General features: G+C 40.4%; 1 protein-coding gene across 2 annotated transcripts in view; it reads right to left on the reverse strand.

Annotated features, from left to right (window-relative positions):
* Nucleotides 1-16,615, reverse strand: part of LOC109398757 (neural cell adhesion molecule 2) — a 642,607-nt gene that overhangs the window by 540,546 nt on the left and 85,446 nt on the right. The window lies entirely within an intron of this gene.

Below are 16,615 nucleotides of genomic sequence, written 5' to 3' on the forward strand. Positions count from 1 at the left end.
CAGCCGTTCCGGAGTTATGGTCATTTAGGTGTTCCCGACCGGTACCCCAGGAAGGGGCCAGATATGAAAATGCTACAACCCTATGCATGCGACATATAAAATCGCGGAATTTTCCATAACCTGATGAACGGTATGCAGGAAATACTCTCAGACCATATCTGAACCGGTAGTGTTCCAGAACCGGTTCCGGGTGTCCCGCCGGAAGTGGCCAAATAAAAAAGTGAACCAAATCCATGCATGCGACACATCAAATAGCGGCTTTCTCGATAACCTGATAAACGGTTAACAAGAAAATAGGCTCACACCACATTAGAAACTACAGGTAATGTTCCGGAACCGGTTCCGAGTGTCGCGCCGGAATTGGCCAAATACAAAAGTGAACCAAACCCATGCATGCGACACACCAAATTGCGGCTTTTCTGATAACCTGATGAATGGTAAGCAGGAAAAGAGTTTTAGACCATATCTGAACCGGTGGTGTTCCTGAACCGATTCCGAGGGTCCCGCCGGAAGTGGTCAAATACATAAGTGAACCAAAGTAATGCATGCAACACATCAAATTGCGGCTTTTTCGAAAACCCGATGAACGATTAGCAAGAAAATAGAACCAGGCTACATTAGAAACTACCGGTAGTGTTCCGGAATTGGTTGCAGTTGTCCCGCCGGAAGTGTTCAAATGTAAAAGAGAACCAAACCCATGCATGTGACACATCAAATCGCAGCTTTTTAGGTAATCTGATGAATGGTTAACAAAAAAAACTCAGACCACATTAGGGAAAACCAGTGGTGTTCCAGAACCGATTCCGGTTGTCCCGCCGGAAGTGGACGAATGTGGAAGGAAATCAAACACATGCGTGCGGCTCATTAAATACCGGCTTTTTCGATAATCTGAAGAACGATCAGCAAGAAAATTGTCTCAGATTACATTAAAAAGACTACCGGTAGTGTTCCAGAACCGGTTCCGGGTGTCCTGCTGGAATTGGTAAAATGTAAAAATGATCCAAACCTATGCATGTGACACATCATTTCGTGGCTTTCTAGGAAATCGGGTGAACAGTTAGATGAAACTAGTTTCATGCCATATTTGGGACAATTGGTACTGTCCTAGTTCCAGATGTCCCGCCGTAAGTGGTAAAATGTAAAATTGAACCAAACTCATGCATTCGGTGCATCAAATCACGGCCTTTTCGATTACCTGATGAACGGTTAGTAAGAAAATATTCACAGACTACATAAGTTACTACCGGTAGTGTTTGTGGTTCCGGGTGTCCCGCCGGAAGTGGCCATATACAAAAGTTAACCAAACTAATGCATGCCACACGTCTAATCGCGGCTTTTTTGATAACCTGATTACCGGTTAGCAAGAAAATAAGCTCAAACCACATTAGAGACTACCAGCAGTATTACAGAACCAACTTTGGGTGCTTTGCCGGAACTACGAAAGTGAGCAAAATCATAGCAAGCGATAGATATGTGTAATTGTTCTCTTCATCATGACAAAACTAAAGTGATCTCAGAACTCATCAAATCACACCATTTCAGATTCCTACTCATCCTTACAGTCAACGTTGTATGGGAAAATTAAAATTAAATCGCAACAACCCTGAACATTTTTTTTTTCAATCCCCTTTTGCGTCTAAAGTTACTACACAAAGTTCTGATGTGACTGGTTGCGCCCTCGCGCTCTGTAATGTGGTTGAAATTTTATTGGGATTTAGTTTGGGAAATTTCACTTGCTTGCATTTTTTTTGTTCAATTTTACATGGCTCTTGTAATCAGCGATAATAAAATATAGCCTAAAGTGTACAGAAAAAACTTTGTCGACGACCCCAAAGTGATCTGTGGTTGTGAAAAAGGTTATATCTTAGCTTGTAATCATCGTCTTCATATTGATTGGCCTCCAATGATAGCGAAGGTGGTCAAGCAGTCAACTGAGAGCTCTGATATTTTTAAGCTCTGCCTATACATTGAATATGACGTCGGAATATGCGTCATCAATAAGTTTTTCCATTCGATAATGGCTTTGATAAAATTCTTGCTTTTCTCAATAAAGTATTCTCAGGATTCAGGAACACTTCGGCTTACGTCGACATCATGAGTACATATTCGACGAGAAAGGCACTATCACCACTAGGTGGATTAATCAGGGTTATTTTTCTTAATTCTTAATTTTTTCATTGTTTTATCTCAGAAGATTGACTTTTAATAATAATTTGTTCTGGAATATCTCCAGATTTTCCTCCAGAGATTTCTTTACAAATTTCTCCAAGGATTACGTTGAAAAAAGAAACTTCCACAGATTTTTTAATTTTTTTTCATGGAGCCTTGCAGAATATATCTTAGGATTCATTTAAAAAATAATCTTTCACGTGTTCCGGAAAAAAAACCCAAGGGATTCTGAAAGAAATTCCTTCAGGGACTTCTTTGGAAACTTCTCGTAGATATACTTCCACAAAATCTTCATTAGACTTTGGAATTACCCCAAGATCTTCCTAAGAAAATCTTGCACGGATGGCTTCCAAAAATGTTGCATCTAAAGAAAATCGATTGTAGTTTTTCATAGAGATTCCTCCAGAAATGTTTGGACATCTAGAAAACCTTCCATGAACTTTCTCAAAAACACTCCATGGATTTTTTTTGATAATAATTCACGGATATCAGAAATTTAGGAGTCCTTCAACATTTTCTCAAAACTTTTCTATAGAATTTTCTCTAAATATTGCATTAGAAACTCTACAAAGGATTTTTAAGGAAATTCCAAACACTTATTCACATTCTTTCACATTCAGATTCTTATTTTTCTACAGATTCTTCCAGAGATTATTATAAGGATTCTTACGGAAAGGCCGGAAGACATTCTTGCAGAGATTCCTGCTTGAAATCACACGAAGATTTCATTTGAAATTCCACCGAATATTCCTCTGTGGATTTTCTTAGAAATTTCTCCAGGATTTCGTCCAAGTGTACCTGTTGTAATATCTCTATAAATTCCTTCAGGATTTCATTCAAACAATTTTCAAGATTTTAGTTAGGGGATTTCTCCAGGATTTTTTTCCAAAAATATCTCAAGAGGTTTTGTAAGATAATCCACCAGGAAGGGTTTCCATGTGTTTTTTTAGGTATTCCTCCTGGAATTCATTCAGAAAATCCATCTATAAATTCTTAGAATATTCCTGTTTTTTCAGATTTTTTTTCGGGAGTTTGTCAAACTTTTCTTAAGTTTTATTTTTCAATTTTTCCTGAAATTTCTTCAGCGGTACATTTGGAAACATCTTTAGAGACTTTTTTAATTTTCCTAAAAACACATCGGAAATTTCACCGGGGATTTCTTCAAAAGTTATAACTATAGTCCAGTCCATGGACTCTTACAGAAGTTGTTCCAGCAGCTCCTTCAGGAATTTCTCAAGTGACTCTTTCAGGGATTCCTCCAGGAGTTCATCCATGGGAATGTACCAGGCGCTGAAATCGGGGAACCTTGACTAATTAGATCGGATTATATCATGACAGCACTGGAAATAATTTATCACACATCTTGTCAGTAATCTGCTTAAGCATTGCAATGACCTTTTTATGGAATTTGCTACAAATTTTGAAATTCTCTCAGCTGAGTACACGCCAAGATAGTTTAAGGCATCAACCAAAATAAGTATCTGGAACAAATGACAATTCTCGGTGAGCAAGTCATACGAAATCTTGACACGAGTTTGTAAGAAAGCTTTGACCAAAAGTCTGGCGAATGGGCATCATCAAAAAATGTTATCAATTCTAAGGGATCTGTAAAAAAAATATCGCCAGAGAATCACCCCTTATAGTCCGCTCATCGTGATCATCGAAGAATCGAGAGATATTAATAATCAAATGAAGTATGAGACTAAGGGTTAAGCAATTCCAAAGAAACCCCGTTCTATTGTGAACAACATCTTACAAAAAAAAAATATAAATAACCTGTCTAGTTCACATCACTCCACTCCAAGTTCTCTACACACGCCCATGTTTGGTGCAAAGATTTTTCCGCGAAATCGTTTCCCATCAAATTGTATGGACGGACGAAACGGCAGGTTCAACATCCGGACTCACTCACCGTTCCCCCTGCATACCAGCAGTCCTAGACTCACCTCCCCTGGCAAACTTTCCCACGTCCATCCACGGAGGAGAGGTTTCCTTTTTATTTAACTCACATTTTCACTTTATGAATCTGGGTTCTGCTCTGCACTTTGTTGTTTCGTTGGTGAAAATCTTCCGAGTCCTTTCCCTTCATTTTATCTTCTCGTGGGTGGATGCCCCGAAGCAGACCGCTTGCTGCGTGTGTGGAGGTCGTAAAATAAAATGAAACTACATAGCAGCACCGAACATGTTGGTTCAAGAGACCGAGCTACCCACCTACATGTGAATAATAAAGCGACTTCTGCGGAAGGTTACGATCCAATAATCCAGTCCGAAACCCTGCATATTAGTCGTGCTTCAGAATGGGATTTGTAAGAATTTGTCACTCTGCATAGTTGATGGGGCGGCCTGTCCGAAATAAACTGTTGTCGGTCGAGTCGAGATACCTTGGGAAGTGTCGTTAATGGAGCTTTTTATGGTGGTGATGTGTTCTGGCAGTAGTCAAGTGGATGTGGAAGAAAAAGATGTTGGGGATCCGGGTTGTGAGAATTAGGTGATACGGATGTAATTTAAAAATAGTAAGGAGTGTATCGGAAAGTAGTTGAAAATGTTCAGAATGCTCTATCTCGAAGCTGGGTTGGTCTTTTCATTTCAGTTCTTCTATGAAATCTACACAATATAGTTAAGTTTAGAACACCTTGGAAAAATTTGGAAAATGTTTAGTATTATTGAAAATATGGTTAAATAAATAAACCTCACAAAATAAAAATTTGCACAAAATGCAATTTTCTTAAGATTTTAACATTTCAAAAATCTGTAGCGAGTAAAATTTATTCGATAAAAAATCTGGAAAATATTGATGCTTGTTAACAGTTATGTACACATAACATACCATTCAACACCGACTTTCAAAATTCATATTTTCGATAGAACAACCTCCTATATCTACAAAATGGTCCACTCCAAAAAACGTCTATTTTTTATCAAACTTTGAAGTTCTGCCTTCAATATCTTAAAAGGTTATAAAATGCGCTATTTAAAAAAATGCGAGTTTTTCAATTTTTGTATTTTTTATTTTCGTAAACATGATTTGGAGGAGCATAGAAAAAGGGGTTCCTCAAAAATGGCCTTTTTTCATTTTTAAGAATTGCGCTTAAATGCAGTGGTGATTTTTCTTGGAAAAAATAATTTGCCTATATCATGAAGATTCTGGAGCTTATTATATTTGCACAAAAAAAGTTAACAATTTTCGAACATTATCGAACTTTTTTCGCAATTTGATTTTTTTAGAAGGTGTGCAAAATTTTAAAAACATGTGTTTAGTAATCTAGGTTAAAAACCCAGTTAAAAGAACATTTTTAGAAAATCATAAAAGCCATTTCTTTTTTCAAGGATTTATACAGTATCTCCAAAAATAAAATTACTTAAAAGTTGTATTAAACTATTGTTGAGGTTATTGTAAACATTTTCAACTACTTTACGATACACTCCTTATTGGTGAGCAGTGGTTTGAGCATGATGAATGGTAAACAAGTGATTGCTCATTTACTTAGTTCAACATCTTAAGGGGCCCATATAGCCGAGGCGGTAAACGCACGGGTATTCAGCATGACCATGCTGAGGGTGACGGGTTCGATTCCCGGTCGGTCCAGGATATTTTCGTAAAGGAAATTTCCTTGACTTCCTTGGGCATAGAGTATCTTCGTGCCTGCCACACGATATACACATGCAAAATGGTCATTGGCAGAGGAAGCTCTCAGTTAATAACTGTGGAAGTGCTCATAGAACACTAAGCTGAGAAGCAGGCTTTGTCCCAGTGAGGACGTTACGCCAAAAAGAGGAGAGGAGGAACATCTTAAAAAGATAATACTGGATCAACAATTTCAATTCTACCCCACAATACTCGGTTCACACCGTCTATCGATGCTTTGATCAGTCTGGTCAGCTTCGCAGGAGAGCCGTTTTCATCCATGATTTTCCGTAGCTCTGCGCGGTCAATACTGCCGTATGTTGCTTTGAAGTCGATGAGCAGGTGATGCGTTGGGAGTTGGTATGCAAGGCATTTCTGGAGGATTTGCCGTACGGTGAAGATCTGGTCCGCTGTCGACCGGTCGTCGATGAAGCTGGCTTGATAACTTTTCATGAACTCATTGGTTTTAGGTGGCAGACAACGGAAAATTATCTGGGTTAGCACTTTGCAGGCAGCATTCAAAATAGTGATCGCTCTGAAGTTCTCGCATTCCGAATGGTCGCCTTTCTTGTGAATGGGGCAGATTACCCCTTCCTTTCACTCCTCCGGTAGCTGTTCGGTTTCCCAGATCCTGACTATCAACTGGTGCAGAAAGGTGGCCAACTTTTCTGGGCTCATCTTGATGAGTTCAACTGGGATACCATGCTTGCCAGCTGCTTTGTTGGTTTTGAGCTGGTGAATGGCATCCTTAACTTCTATCAGCGTGACAATTGGCTTATTTCCGTCCTCTGCTGCGTTGACGGTGTCGTTTCCTCCGTTGTCGTAGTCTCCTGTGCCTACGTACTCCACGGCATTGAGATGCTCGTTGAAGTGCTGCTTCCACCTTTCTATCACCTCATGTCCATCCGTCAAGACACCTCCGTCCTTATCCCTACATATTCGACTCGCGGCATGAAGCCGTTGCGGGAAGCGTTGAGCTTCTCGTAGAACTACGGTGTTTCATGGGAACGGCACAGCAGTTCCATTTCCTTGCACTCCACTTCTTCCAGGCGACGCTTTTTCTCCTGAAAGAGGCGGGTCTGCTGCTTCCGCTTCTGTTTGTAACGTTCCACGTTCTGCCGGATTACTTACTGCAGCATTACCGCCCCTGCTGCGCTCTTTTCTTCCAGAATCGCTTTGCACTCCTTGTCGAACCATTCGTTCCATCAACTCAGTTCCACGTACCCGATGGCTGTGCTGTTGATGACTGCTTTTACTGTACTCCATCAGTCCTCTAGAGGGGCTATTTCAGTTCCCTAAGGTCGTAGCGAAGCAGTCGTCGGTGCCGTACAGTACTCTAGCAATTTGATTGTTAGTAAATTCTGTAACAGTATAAGTACATATCTCTATACTACTTTTAGGTTTTGTAGTACAACCTTTAACACAAAAAACCTAACCGCTAACGGAGCCTGTGGAGTACCAGGGCGCCCTCCACAGTATGTAGCCCTTACTGCGCTAACCGGAGCAATGGTGCAGTGGACCTTGTGTTTCTCCGAGACAATCAGCTGCCCTTCTTTAGTCTCACTTGAGGCTAAATAAGGGCAGGATTATGAAGATGTTGTTAATTAGTTTAAATTTTCACCTATATGGTTTCGCATTATGCGATTTACACAGTGTATTATGTGTATCCTCGCCTTTGGCGTTTTCCAATCGATACCGATTTGGTTTTATTGTTGCTGTTCTTTGTTGTGCTGTTGTTGCGAAGAGTTTAATCTTACCTAGTTTGGGTAGTGGCTACGGTTAAGATAGCTCAGATCAATCTTCAGCAAAAAAGAACAGCAACGATCAATCTTTGCAGACTTATGCAAAATGGTACAGCCCAAGTGGCCTTGGTACAAGAACCTTACTTTCGTAAGGGAAATTTCTATCTAGGAAACCTTGTGAACCCGGTGTTTGCCACTTTCAGTAAACATGAAATGGCAAACTCGCGTGTCATGCCTCGAGCCTGTGTGCTTGTCAACAACGTAATAGTTGCTACACTCATCTCTGAACTAACCACCAGAGATGTATGTGCTATCACAATTGATGTATCTGTTGGAAACCTCAACAGGAAATACGTCTATTGTTCTGTGTATTTACCGCATGATGAACCATCCCCTACGGATGCTTTCAAACAAGTCATCGCATACTGCACTTCAAAAGGCCTTCCGCTAATTGTTGGCAGTGATGCCAATGCTCACCATATCATCTGGGGCAGCTCAGACATTAACTTGAGAGGCTCCAGTTTGATGGAGTACTTAAGTAGTACAGATCTTGCATTACTTAACATAGGCAACCGCCCAACCTTCATGGTATCTGCTAGAGAGGAAGTGTTAGATATAACGCTTTGCTCTAGCAGAATTAGTCACGAGCTGACCAATTGGCATGTGTCAGATGAAGAATCTTTTTTGAACATTTAAATGTTACTTCGCAAACATTGCGTTTCAGGAATCCTCGGTCAACAAACTGGGATCTTTATACTGATTTGGTTGCAGCCAAATTTCATGGATATTCACCATCCATTGACACTCCAAGTGATTTAGATGATGCCGTTGATACTACAACGACCTTTATCATGGAAGCTTTTGAAGAGGCATGCCCTCTACGGTCTGTGAAGATCACAAGAGGAACCCCTTGGTGGAACTCTGATCTGGCGAAACTCAGGAAACAATGTAGAAAGAGTTGGAACAGACGACGTTCGGCTGGTTCGGAGGCTTTCAGGTCGGCTCGCATGGCCTACAGGAAAGCTCTCCGGTCTGCTGAACGATCCGGCTGGAAAAACCTTTGTACAAATGTTTCCGGCTTGAGTGAAGTCAGTCGGTTAAACAAAATCCTTGCGAAATCTAAGGATTTCCGGGTGAACGAACTTCGTTTGCCAAATGGCGATCTGACTTCCTCTGATGAGGAAGTTCTGGAATGCTTATTCAGCACACACTTCCCTGGATGTGTAGATATTACATCTTCGGATGATCCTGATGTCTTTTCTTGTAGTTATGATTCTTTAGCTTCGGCTCGGAGTATTGTAACTATAGAATCGATTGAGTGGGCTCTTAATAGCTTTGCTCCTTTCAAATCTCCTGGGGCAAATGGGATTTATCCTATTTTGCTTCAGAAGCGATTTGATTATTTCAAACATGTTTTGAAAAAACTACTTGTTTGCAGTTTTGCTACAGGGTATATTCCCAAATCCTGGAGGGATATTACTGTAAAGTTTATTCCGAAAGTGGGTCGTGCGTCGTATGAAGAAGCAAAGAGTTTCAGACCCATCAGTTTGACCTCTTTTCTTCTGAAATGCTTAGAACGCATTGTGGATCATCACATCCGTGATGTTCATCTGGCCAACGTGCCTCTTCATGTGAACCAACATGCCTACCAATCTGGTAAGTCCACTGTGACTCTTTTACACAAGGTTGTTTACGATATCGAGAAAGCATTCGCTCAAAAGCAATCTTGTTTGGGTGTTTTCTTAGATATCGAGGGTGCCTTTGACAACGTGCCTTTCGATGCCATATTGGATGCCGCACGGAGTCATGGCATATCTCCAATGATTTCCAATTGGATTCACCAAATGCTCAAAAACCGATATCTCTTCTCGACATTGCGTCTAGCAGGGATTAGGAAATTGAGTGTTTGTGGATGCCCCCAAGGGGGAGTCTTATCACCGCTTTTGTGGAATCTCGTAGCAGATACGCTATTGAGGCAACTCAATAATATCGGTTTTCCTACTTATGGTTTTGCCGACGACTACCTAACATTGTTAGTTGGTATGTGCATCAGCACCCTTTTCGACCTGATACAAAACGCCCTTCAGGTAGTTGAGGGTTGGTGTCGCCAATATGGCCTTTCGGTTAATCCGAGTAAAACATCTATTGTTCTTTTCACGGAAAGGCGAAACCGTAATGGCGTTCGACCTTTGCGTCTCTTTGATTCTGAAATCGATGTGACTGAACAGGTAAAGTACGTTGGAGTCATTCTTGATTCCAAGCTTTCCTGGACACCTCACATTGAGTTCAGAATCAAGAAAGCTTGTATGGCCTTCGGGCAATGCCGGCGTACTTTTGGTACAACTTGGGGTCTAAAACCCAAGTATATCAAATGGATCTTCACAACTGTGGTTCGGCCAATATTGGCTTATGGATGTCTTGTGTGGTGGCAAAAGGGTGAAGTGAGAACGGTCCAATCAAAATTAGGCCATCTCCAAAGGATGTGCTTAATGGCGATGTCTGGAGCGTTCTCTTCAACTCCTACGGCAGCGCTCGAAGTTCTCTTTGACGTTGCCCCACTACACATTCATCTCAAACAAGAAGCCCTTTCTTGCACTTACCGGTTACGGGTACTCGGTCTACTAGAGGAAACTCCTGTGAACCGCACATCAACACACACCTCGTTGTTTCCACTTTTGGTGAATTGGGACAAAATTGTCCTTGCTCAAAGTGATCTTACAATTGCTTGTAATTTTCCATATAGGACATTTTCCACGAAATTTCCTTCCCGGGAAGAGTGGACATCTGGTTATCTGGAAAGAAGTATTTCAGACGGCATCGTATGTTACACTGATGGCTCCCTTCTCGAAGGTCGAGCAGGTGCTGGTGTTTATTCTCGTGAGCTAAGGCTGTATCAGTCTTATTCACTTGGTAGACACTGCACCGTTTTTCAGGCCGAAATCTTTGCTCTTATGTGTGGAGCGCAATCAGCACTTCAGCAGCACGTAATGGGCAAAGTAATATACTTCTGTTCAGATAGCCAGGCTGCTATTAAAGCACTTGCTTCGGCCAACTCCAGGTCAAAGATAGTTATCGCTTGTCGAACTCAAATCGAGGAGCTGAATTCAGCAAACGCTGTTCACCTTGTATGGGTACCTGGCCATTCTTCCATCGCTGGAAATGAATTGGCTGATGAGTTAGCTCGCACTGGAGCATCACATGACTTCATTGGCCCTGAGCCAGCTATTCCGGTATCCAAGTGTTGGGTAAAGCTTCAGATTGACACCTGGGCTGCCACTCAGCACAAACAATACTGGAATAGTTTGGAGTCATGTCGTCAAACCAAATTGTATAGTGCTGAGCCATCTCTACGGGTGGCGAAGTATCTAACTAATCTGTCTAAGCAGAATTGCAGCATGCTGGTCAAAGCATTGACTGGCTACTGCCGACTCAGCTATCACATGGCGAATATTCAGCAAGCTGATTCATTTGCCTGTAATAGCTGTGAATCCGATTATGGAACTTCGTATCATTTGATATGTAACTGTCCAGTTTTCGCGCAAATGCGTTTCCGAGTATTCGGTAAACACTTATTAAGTGAAACTGACTTCAGAAACCTGAATCTTCAGGATATTCTGTTGTTCTTAACCCGCTGTGGTAAAGAGCTATAGGCTCTCTTTCGCTTTATGCGTTATTACAGTGCCCTTTTCAGGGCGCTGTTTGAACCCATTGTGGTACGCCTGTGCGTTAGTACCCTCTTCCAGGGTATTTTTCCTATTTCCCTACCTGTCCCTATCCCCATCCAAATCCTTTTTCCTTCCTTTTCCCTCAGGTAGATGATGAAATAGGCTGTTATTTTGGCGATGGCACAAATGTCCCAAATGGAGGATAACGTGCCTCTGGAGCCGGCCTTCTGATACCTGATACCTGATACTGCAGCATTACCGCCCCTGCTGCGCTCTTTTCTTCCAGAATCGCTTTGCACTCCTTGTCGAACCATTCGTTCCATCAACTCAGTTCCACGTACCCGATGGCTGTGCTGTTGATGACTGCTTTTACTGTACTCCATCAGTCCTCTAGAGGGGCTATTTCAGTTCCCTAAGGTCGTAGCGAAGCAGTCGTCGGTGCCGTACAGTACTCTAGCAATTTGATTGTTAGTAAATTCTGTAACAGTATAAGTACATATCTCTATACTACTTTTAGGTTTTGTAGTACAACCTTTAACACAAAAAGCGCTCGATGGCCATTCTTCTGTATCACCTTCGTCCTGGTTTCAGAATCATGCTATCGTTGAAGCGAATAATCTTATCACAGAATGCTTATTGAATGAAACTCTCTGAAACCCACACAATATCAAAATGCAGCAACAACATCAATAGATAAATTATTGCCTGCCTTGGGCGTAGAAAATCTTAATTTCTACACGAAACTACACTATTTACACATGCAATAAGATCATTGGCAGTGAAAGCTTCAGTAAGTAACTGTGTTTTTTTTTTTTTTGTCTGTATTAACGAGATTTTTAACCCTAGGCTAGTTCATCTCGGGACCCATGCTTTACTTCCCTTCCGAAGGAAGAACCCACATTTTTGTGAGTATGTCGGGAGTGGGATTCGATCCCAGGTCCTCGGCGTGATAGTCTTGTGTCTTGTGTAACTGTGTTAGTGAACTTCGAATTGTGAAGCAAATTTCCTCCCAGTTCCCCGTATGTCAAAAAGAAGATGTTGGTTCTGGCAGCACTGTCGGCCACGATACCGTGACGGCTGAGCCGACCGATGACAAGCCTGTCAGCGTGACCAGAGAAGAAAAGGGAATGACAGATGGACCAATCTAATGTCATGCAATCTGCTATCAATTGTAAAACTAGAACACGTAAGAATAGTTGGTAAAGTTGCTAAGGTGAAGATTAGTTAAAAGTGAATTTTCATGCAAATGGTTAAATTAAATTATTGAATTCTAATCTCTTATAACAAAACTACACGCTAAATTGTTAGTTACCTAAAAATAGTTGTTCCTAATCTAAAGTGGTTCATGCAGAGCAGTAAGTTTCATATTTCTATTGTTAAAACTTAACCTAATTTAAAATAAATTATGCAGGAACAACACAAGACACGAAGAATACGGGAAAATTGTCCTTGAATCTACACATGCAAACCAATTTATGTGAGTACAAAACTTATAACTATCGAATTACTCTAAAACTAAAACGAATAATAAAATTGCAGCAAAAGCTACATTACAACTAACAAAACGTTGTGATTTGCTTCGACGAAAATCGACCTTGTGAAGGGCAATTCTAACCTCCCGAAAATTTGGGAGCAGAAGAAGACGGAGAAAATATGTTAACCCTCTAATACCCAATCCCGCCTTTAGACAGGGTATAGTTTGAGCATTTTTGTAATTTTTGTTTAGTGGAAAATCATTTTTTTATATTTTTGGCTGATATTTAGGACTGTTCTGTATATCTAAAAATGGTTTTTGGTGTATTTTAATGCGTATTTACATTTTTTTTTAAATAATTGAAAAATTGATGTTTTAATCACCTTTTGGAAGTCATTGTTAATTTTGTATATAATCGCTACAATTAACATATTTTAAATTTTTCCCAAATCATTCTATCCTTGTTTAATAGTTTAAGGGAATCGAATACACTCTAAAATTATTTTCCTTAAAAATTACACGGAAAACAAAATTTTCTGCGAAAAAAATTAAAATAATAATATTTCTACAATACTCGTAAAATCTCAAAATGTTTTCATCTCAAAAAATCCGTTCCCCAAATAGGCTTCTAGGAAAAATATAAAAGTGTGGGGATGTTCAAAAATAAAAATTAGAAAAATCAAAAACTGAAATTCACGAAATCGAGAATTAAAAAGAATCATCTTCCAAAACATGTTTAAATCGATTTTAGATGACGAAAAATTATATTTACATCAAAATCAAAAATTTGGGTATTAGAGGGTTAAAAAAGCATAGGTACCTCAAATTCACCAGTGATTGACAAGCCAATCGCAGCTTTGAGTTCCAAGAGCAATCGAATTTACCCTTTCCCACAAAAAAAAACTTCAGTCCAAGTTGAACAAACATGAACCGCACGTCATTGGCAGATACACTTTCATTCCACCTGCATGGAGAGTTCCCAGAAAATCCAACACAGAGTCCCACGTCAAACAAGCAATGGCTTCTCCCTGCTGTGAGGCGATGACGTTAACGCCAACCAATCCCTAGTTCGAAATGAAGAAAACATGTTTACATACCTACACGTAAAAATCTCCGGAGAGGTTACCCGTTCCCACTCAGTGTATGCCTTTATTTGTAATGATATTACATTTCCCTACAGCTGTTTTCGCGACGATTGCGGTGACTCTGCGGTATGTTTGCGGCGTGGCTTTAAAGTTTAGCCACTCTGCTTCTTCGCCTTCTTCTAGTTTCTAGTCCCCCTCTGTCCCCCTGCAACGGTTATAAAAGCAAGCGGTGCAGCTGGGTGCACTCCAGCAGACAAACCAAAAGCGCAGCTGAGCTCGACCGAATCACATTTCTTTGCATAGCATTAAAACTTTTATCATTTGGCTGGGGGGTTATCTGCCACCATAGTGATAAGATTCAGCCATTGTTGTGGCTCAATGAGACTACCTGGCTTCTTCTTGGCGTGACGATCCAACTGGGGTAAAGCCCGCCATTCACTTTAGTGTTCATCCAGTCATTCTTGAGTCAAGAATATATTCATAGTGAAAAGATCCTGAACCGACCGGGATTCGAATTCAGACCATCGTGCTGAACAACTGCACATTTACCGAGTGAGTTAAATATGAATCAACGCATTTGACTCTATTTTCGTCCCAACGATAGCGTGAACATAAACAATCATGCATAAAAAAAATCATGTTTTACTAAATGAAAACCTAATACTCTGTATTTTGGGTTTATGATGAATCTAAGAACATCTTCTAGTCAATATAACTAAAATGTGTTATTTGGGTACTTTTCTTGGCGTAACCTCCTCACTAGGCCTATCGTTCAACTTAGTGTTCTATGAGAACATGCACAGTTATTAAAGCTGAGAGCTTTCTCTACCAATGGCCATTTTGTAATGCGTGAAGCAGTTACGATGGCTCTGTATATCCAAAGAAATCAAATTTCCATTACGAAAAGTTCCTGGACAAACCGGGAATCGAACCCGTCACCCTCAGCATGTTTCTACTGCATATCCGCACGTTTATCACTGTGGCTATACGGGAACAACAGTACCCACCCATCTGCCTCAATAAACGATTTTTACTGCACACCAGTTGTTGGTAAACTTTACCGTGACTAGGAATGCAAAATAACGCCGTCAGGTGAGCAAAATGTAAATTTCCGGATGCGATTCCCACTGGCCTCTCTGGTGCAGTTCAGTGGTATTCTTTTACAGCCCGGCAGCAGCAGTTGCATATTGATTAGATACGGAACTGAAGTGGGTTAACTACCAGGATGGTCTTCTGTTTGTATGTGGGACAAAAGTTAAGTTTAGTGTTTTCGATTTAAGGTTAAACTTTTATCTTTGGCGTTGTTGCGGGAACAAAGAGGGGTTCTTCTCTGATACCTAATTATCAGATTGCAATCTTCGTAGCTCAGGTGAGACGTAGCTTAAAGCACTAAGTGTGTTATTTATTAAACATGAACATATTATTACATACAATTGCATTCTTTTAGGAAGCTTCCATAAATGACATCCCCCCTCGTACCATATTTTATCATACTTAATACATGGCTCGTCATACTATCCCGGACTGCCCTCTCACCCCTGAAACGATGCGTCATTTATGGACGGTCCTTTACTTACAATCCTCAAATTACATTACGGCTCAAAATTATTTTATTTTTCTATTACGCTCCCAATCTAATTTGTTCTAAACCAAACTTTTTTATTCAGCTAGCTAGACTATGCTGGGTAGATTTGGGTTCTATCAATTCCCAGTTGACCAAGGATATGTTTAAACCCAGCAAAAAAAAAAATCTTGTGATATTACATCACATCAAAGTGATGTACAAATTACATCCTTCCACGCAGTAAATTAGCCATCGCAGCTCGAAAGCGGTTCTAGCAATCGCTAGAATCGAACAGACAGGCATTTCAGACAAAAGTAAAACGTTGGCATGGATTCGTACGATGATCCGTTGATTATGAGACATATCTCTTACGTCTCGTCTCGACCAGTTCACCGAGTTAGGAGATAGATGATAAATATGTTACTGAGAGAATATCAAGAAAAATCTCTGAGAACATCCTGGAGGAATCTTGGAATGAATACCAAACGAAACCTAGGAAAGAACCCCGAGAATTCTCCATGAAAGAATCTTGTAAGGATCTCTGGAGAAATTAATTAAAAAAAAAACTCAGGAGGATTCTTGGTAAGAATCTTGAAAGAACCCACTGAAAGAATCCTGGGCGAAATTCATATAAGAAATCCGTCAAAAATCAAGTAATCACGGAGACAATTTTTTTTCGTTTGAAACAAAAATCTTCTTGCTTATTTGGTAAACTGATGAAAATTTTTGAACTAAAATTTTGATTTTTAAAACTAACTCTATTACATATTGATTTCTACAATACCCATTGAGGAGCCCCCGTTCCGCAGTCAGGAACATAAACAAAACTCACAAGTTCCAGCAGCAACACCAAACAAGATTTCCTCCTGCATAAAAATCAAGTATTGCCAGAAATTTCCACGAAATGTTTTCGGGAGCGTATGTTATCTATATGATTTTGGTATTGAAAGTCCCACGTGGAAGGTGGGGTTTTCCTGCAAAGGAAATGGCTTTGTGAATTGAATGGGTAAACAAATACTTCCATGGGGCCAACCTGCCACAGCAAAACAAAAATTTTGACATTTATTTTTAGCATAACCTGTCAGAAGATGCATGTTTGTTTCAAACATGAATTGCATTCGCTTCAAATATGACTTTCGATTTGCTCCAAACAGTTTTATTTTTGTGGCCTGAATAAATTATGTCGGGAGGAATACCTGAAGGAATGCCGGAAGAAATCCATGAAGGAATCCTGGGAGAAATCCCCAAAGAAACCCTGGCAGAATTCCCTGAAAGGATCCCTTAAGAAACC

This window comes from Aedes albopictus, chromosome 3 (assembly GCF_035046485.1).
Source record: "Aedes albopictus strain Foshan chromosome 3, AalbF5, whole genome shotgun sequence".
Classification (NCBI taxonomy): Eukaryota; Metazoa; Arthropoda; class Insecta; order Diptera; family Culicidae; genus Aedes; species Aedes albopictus.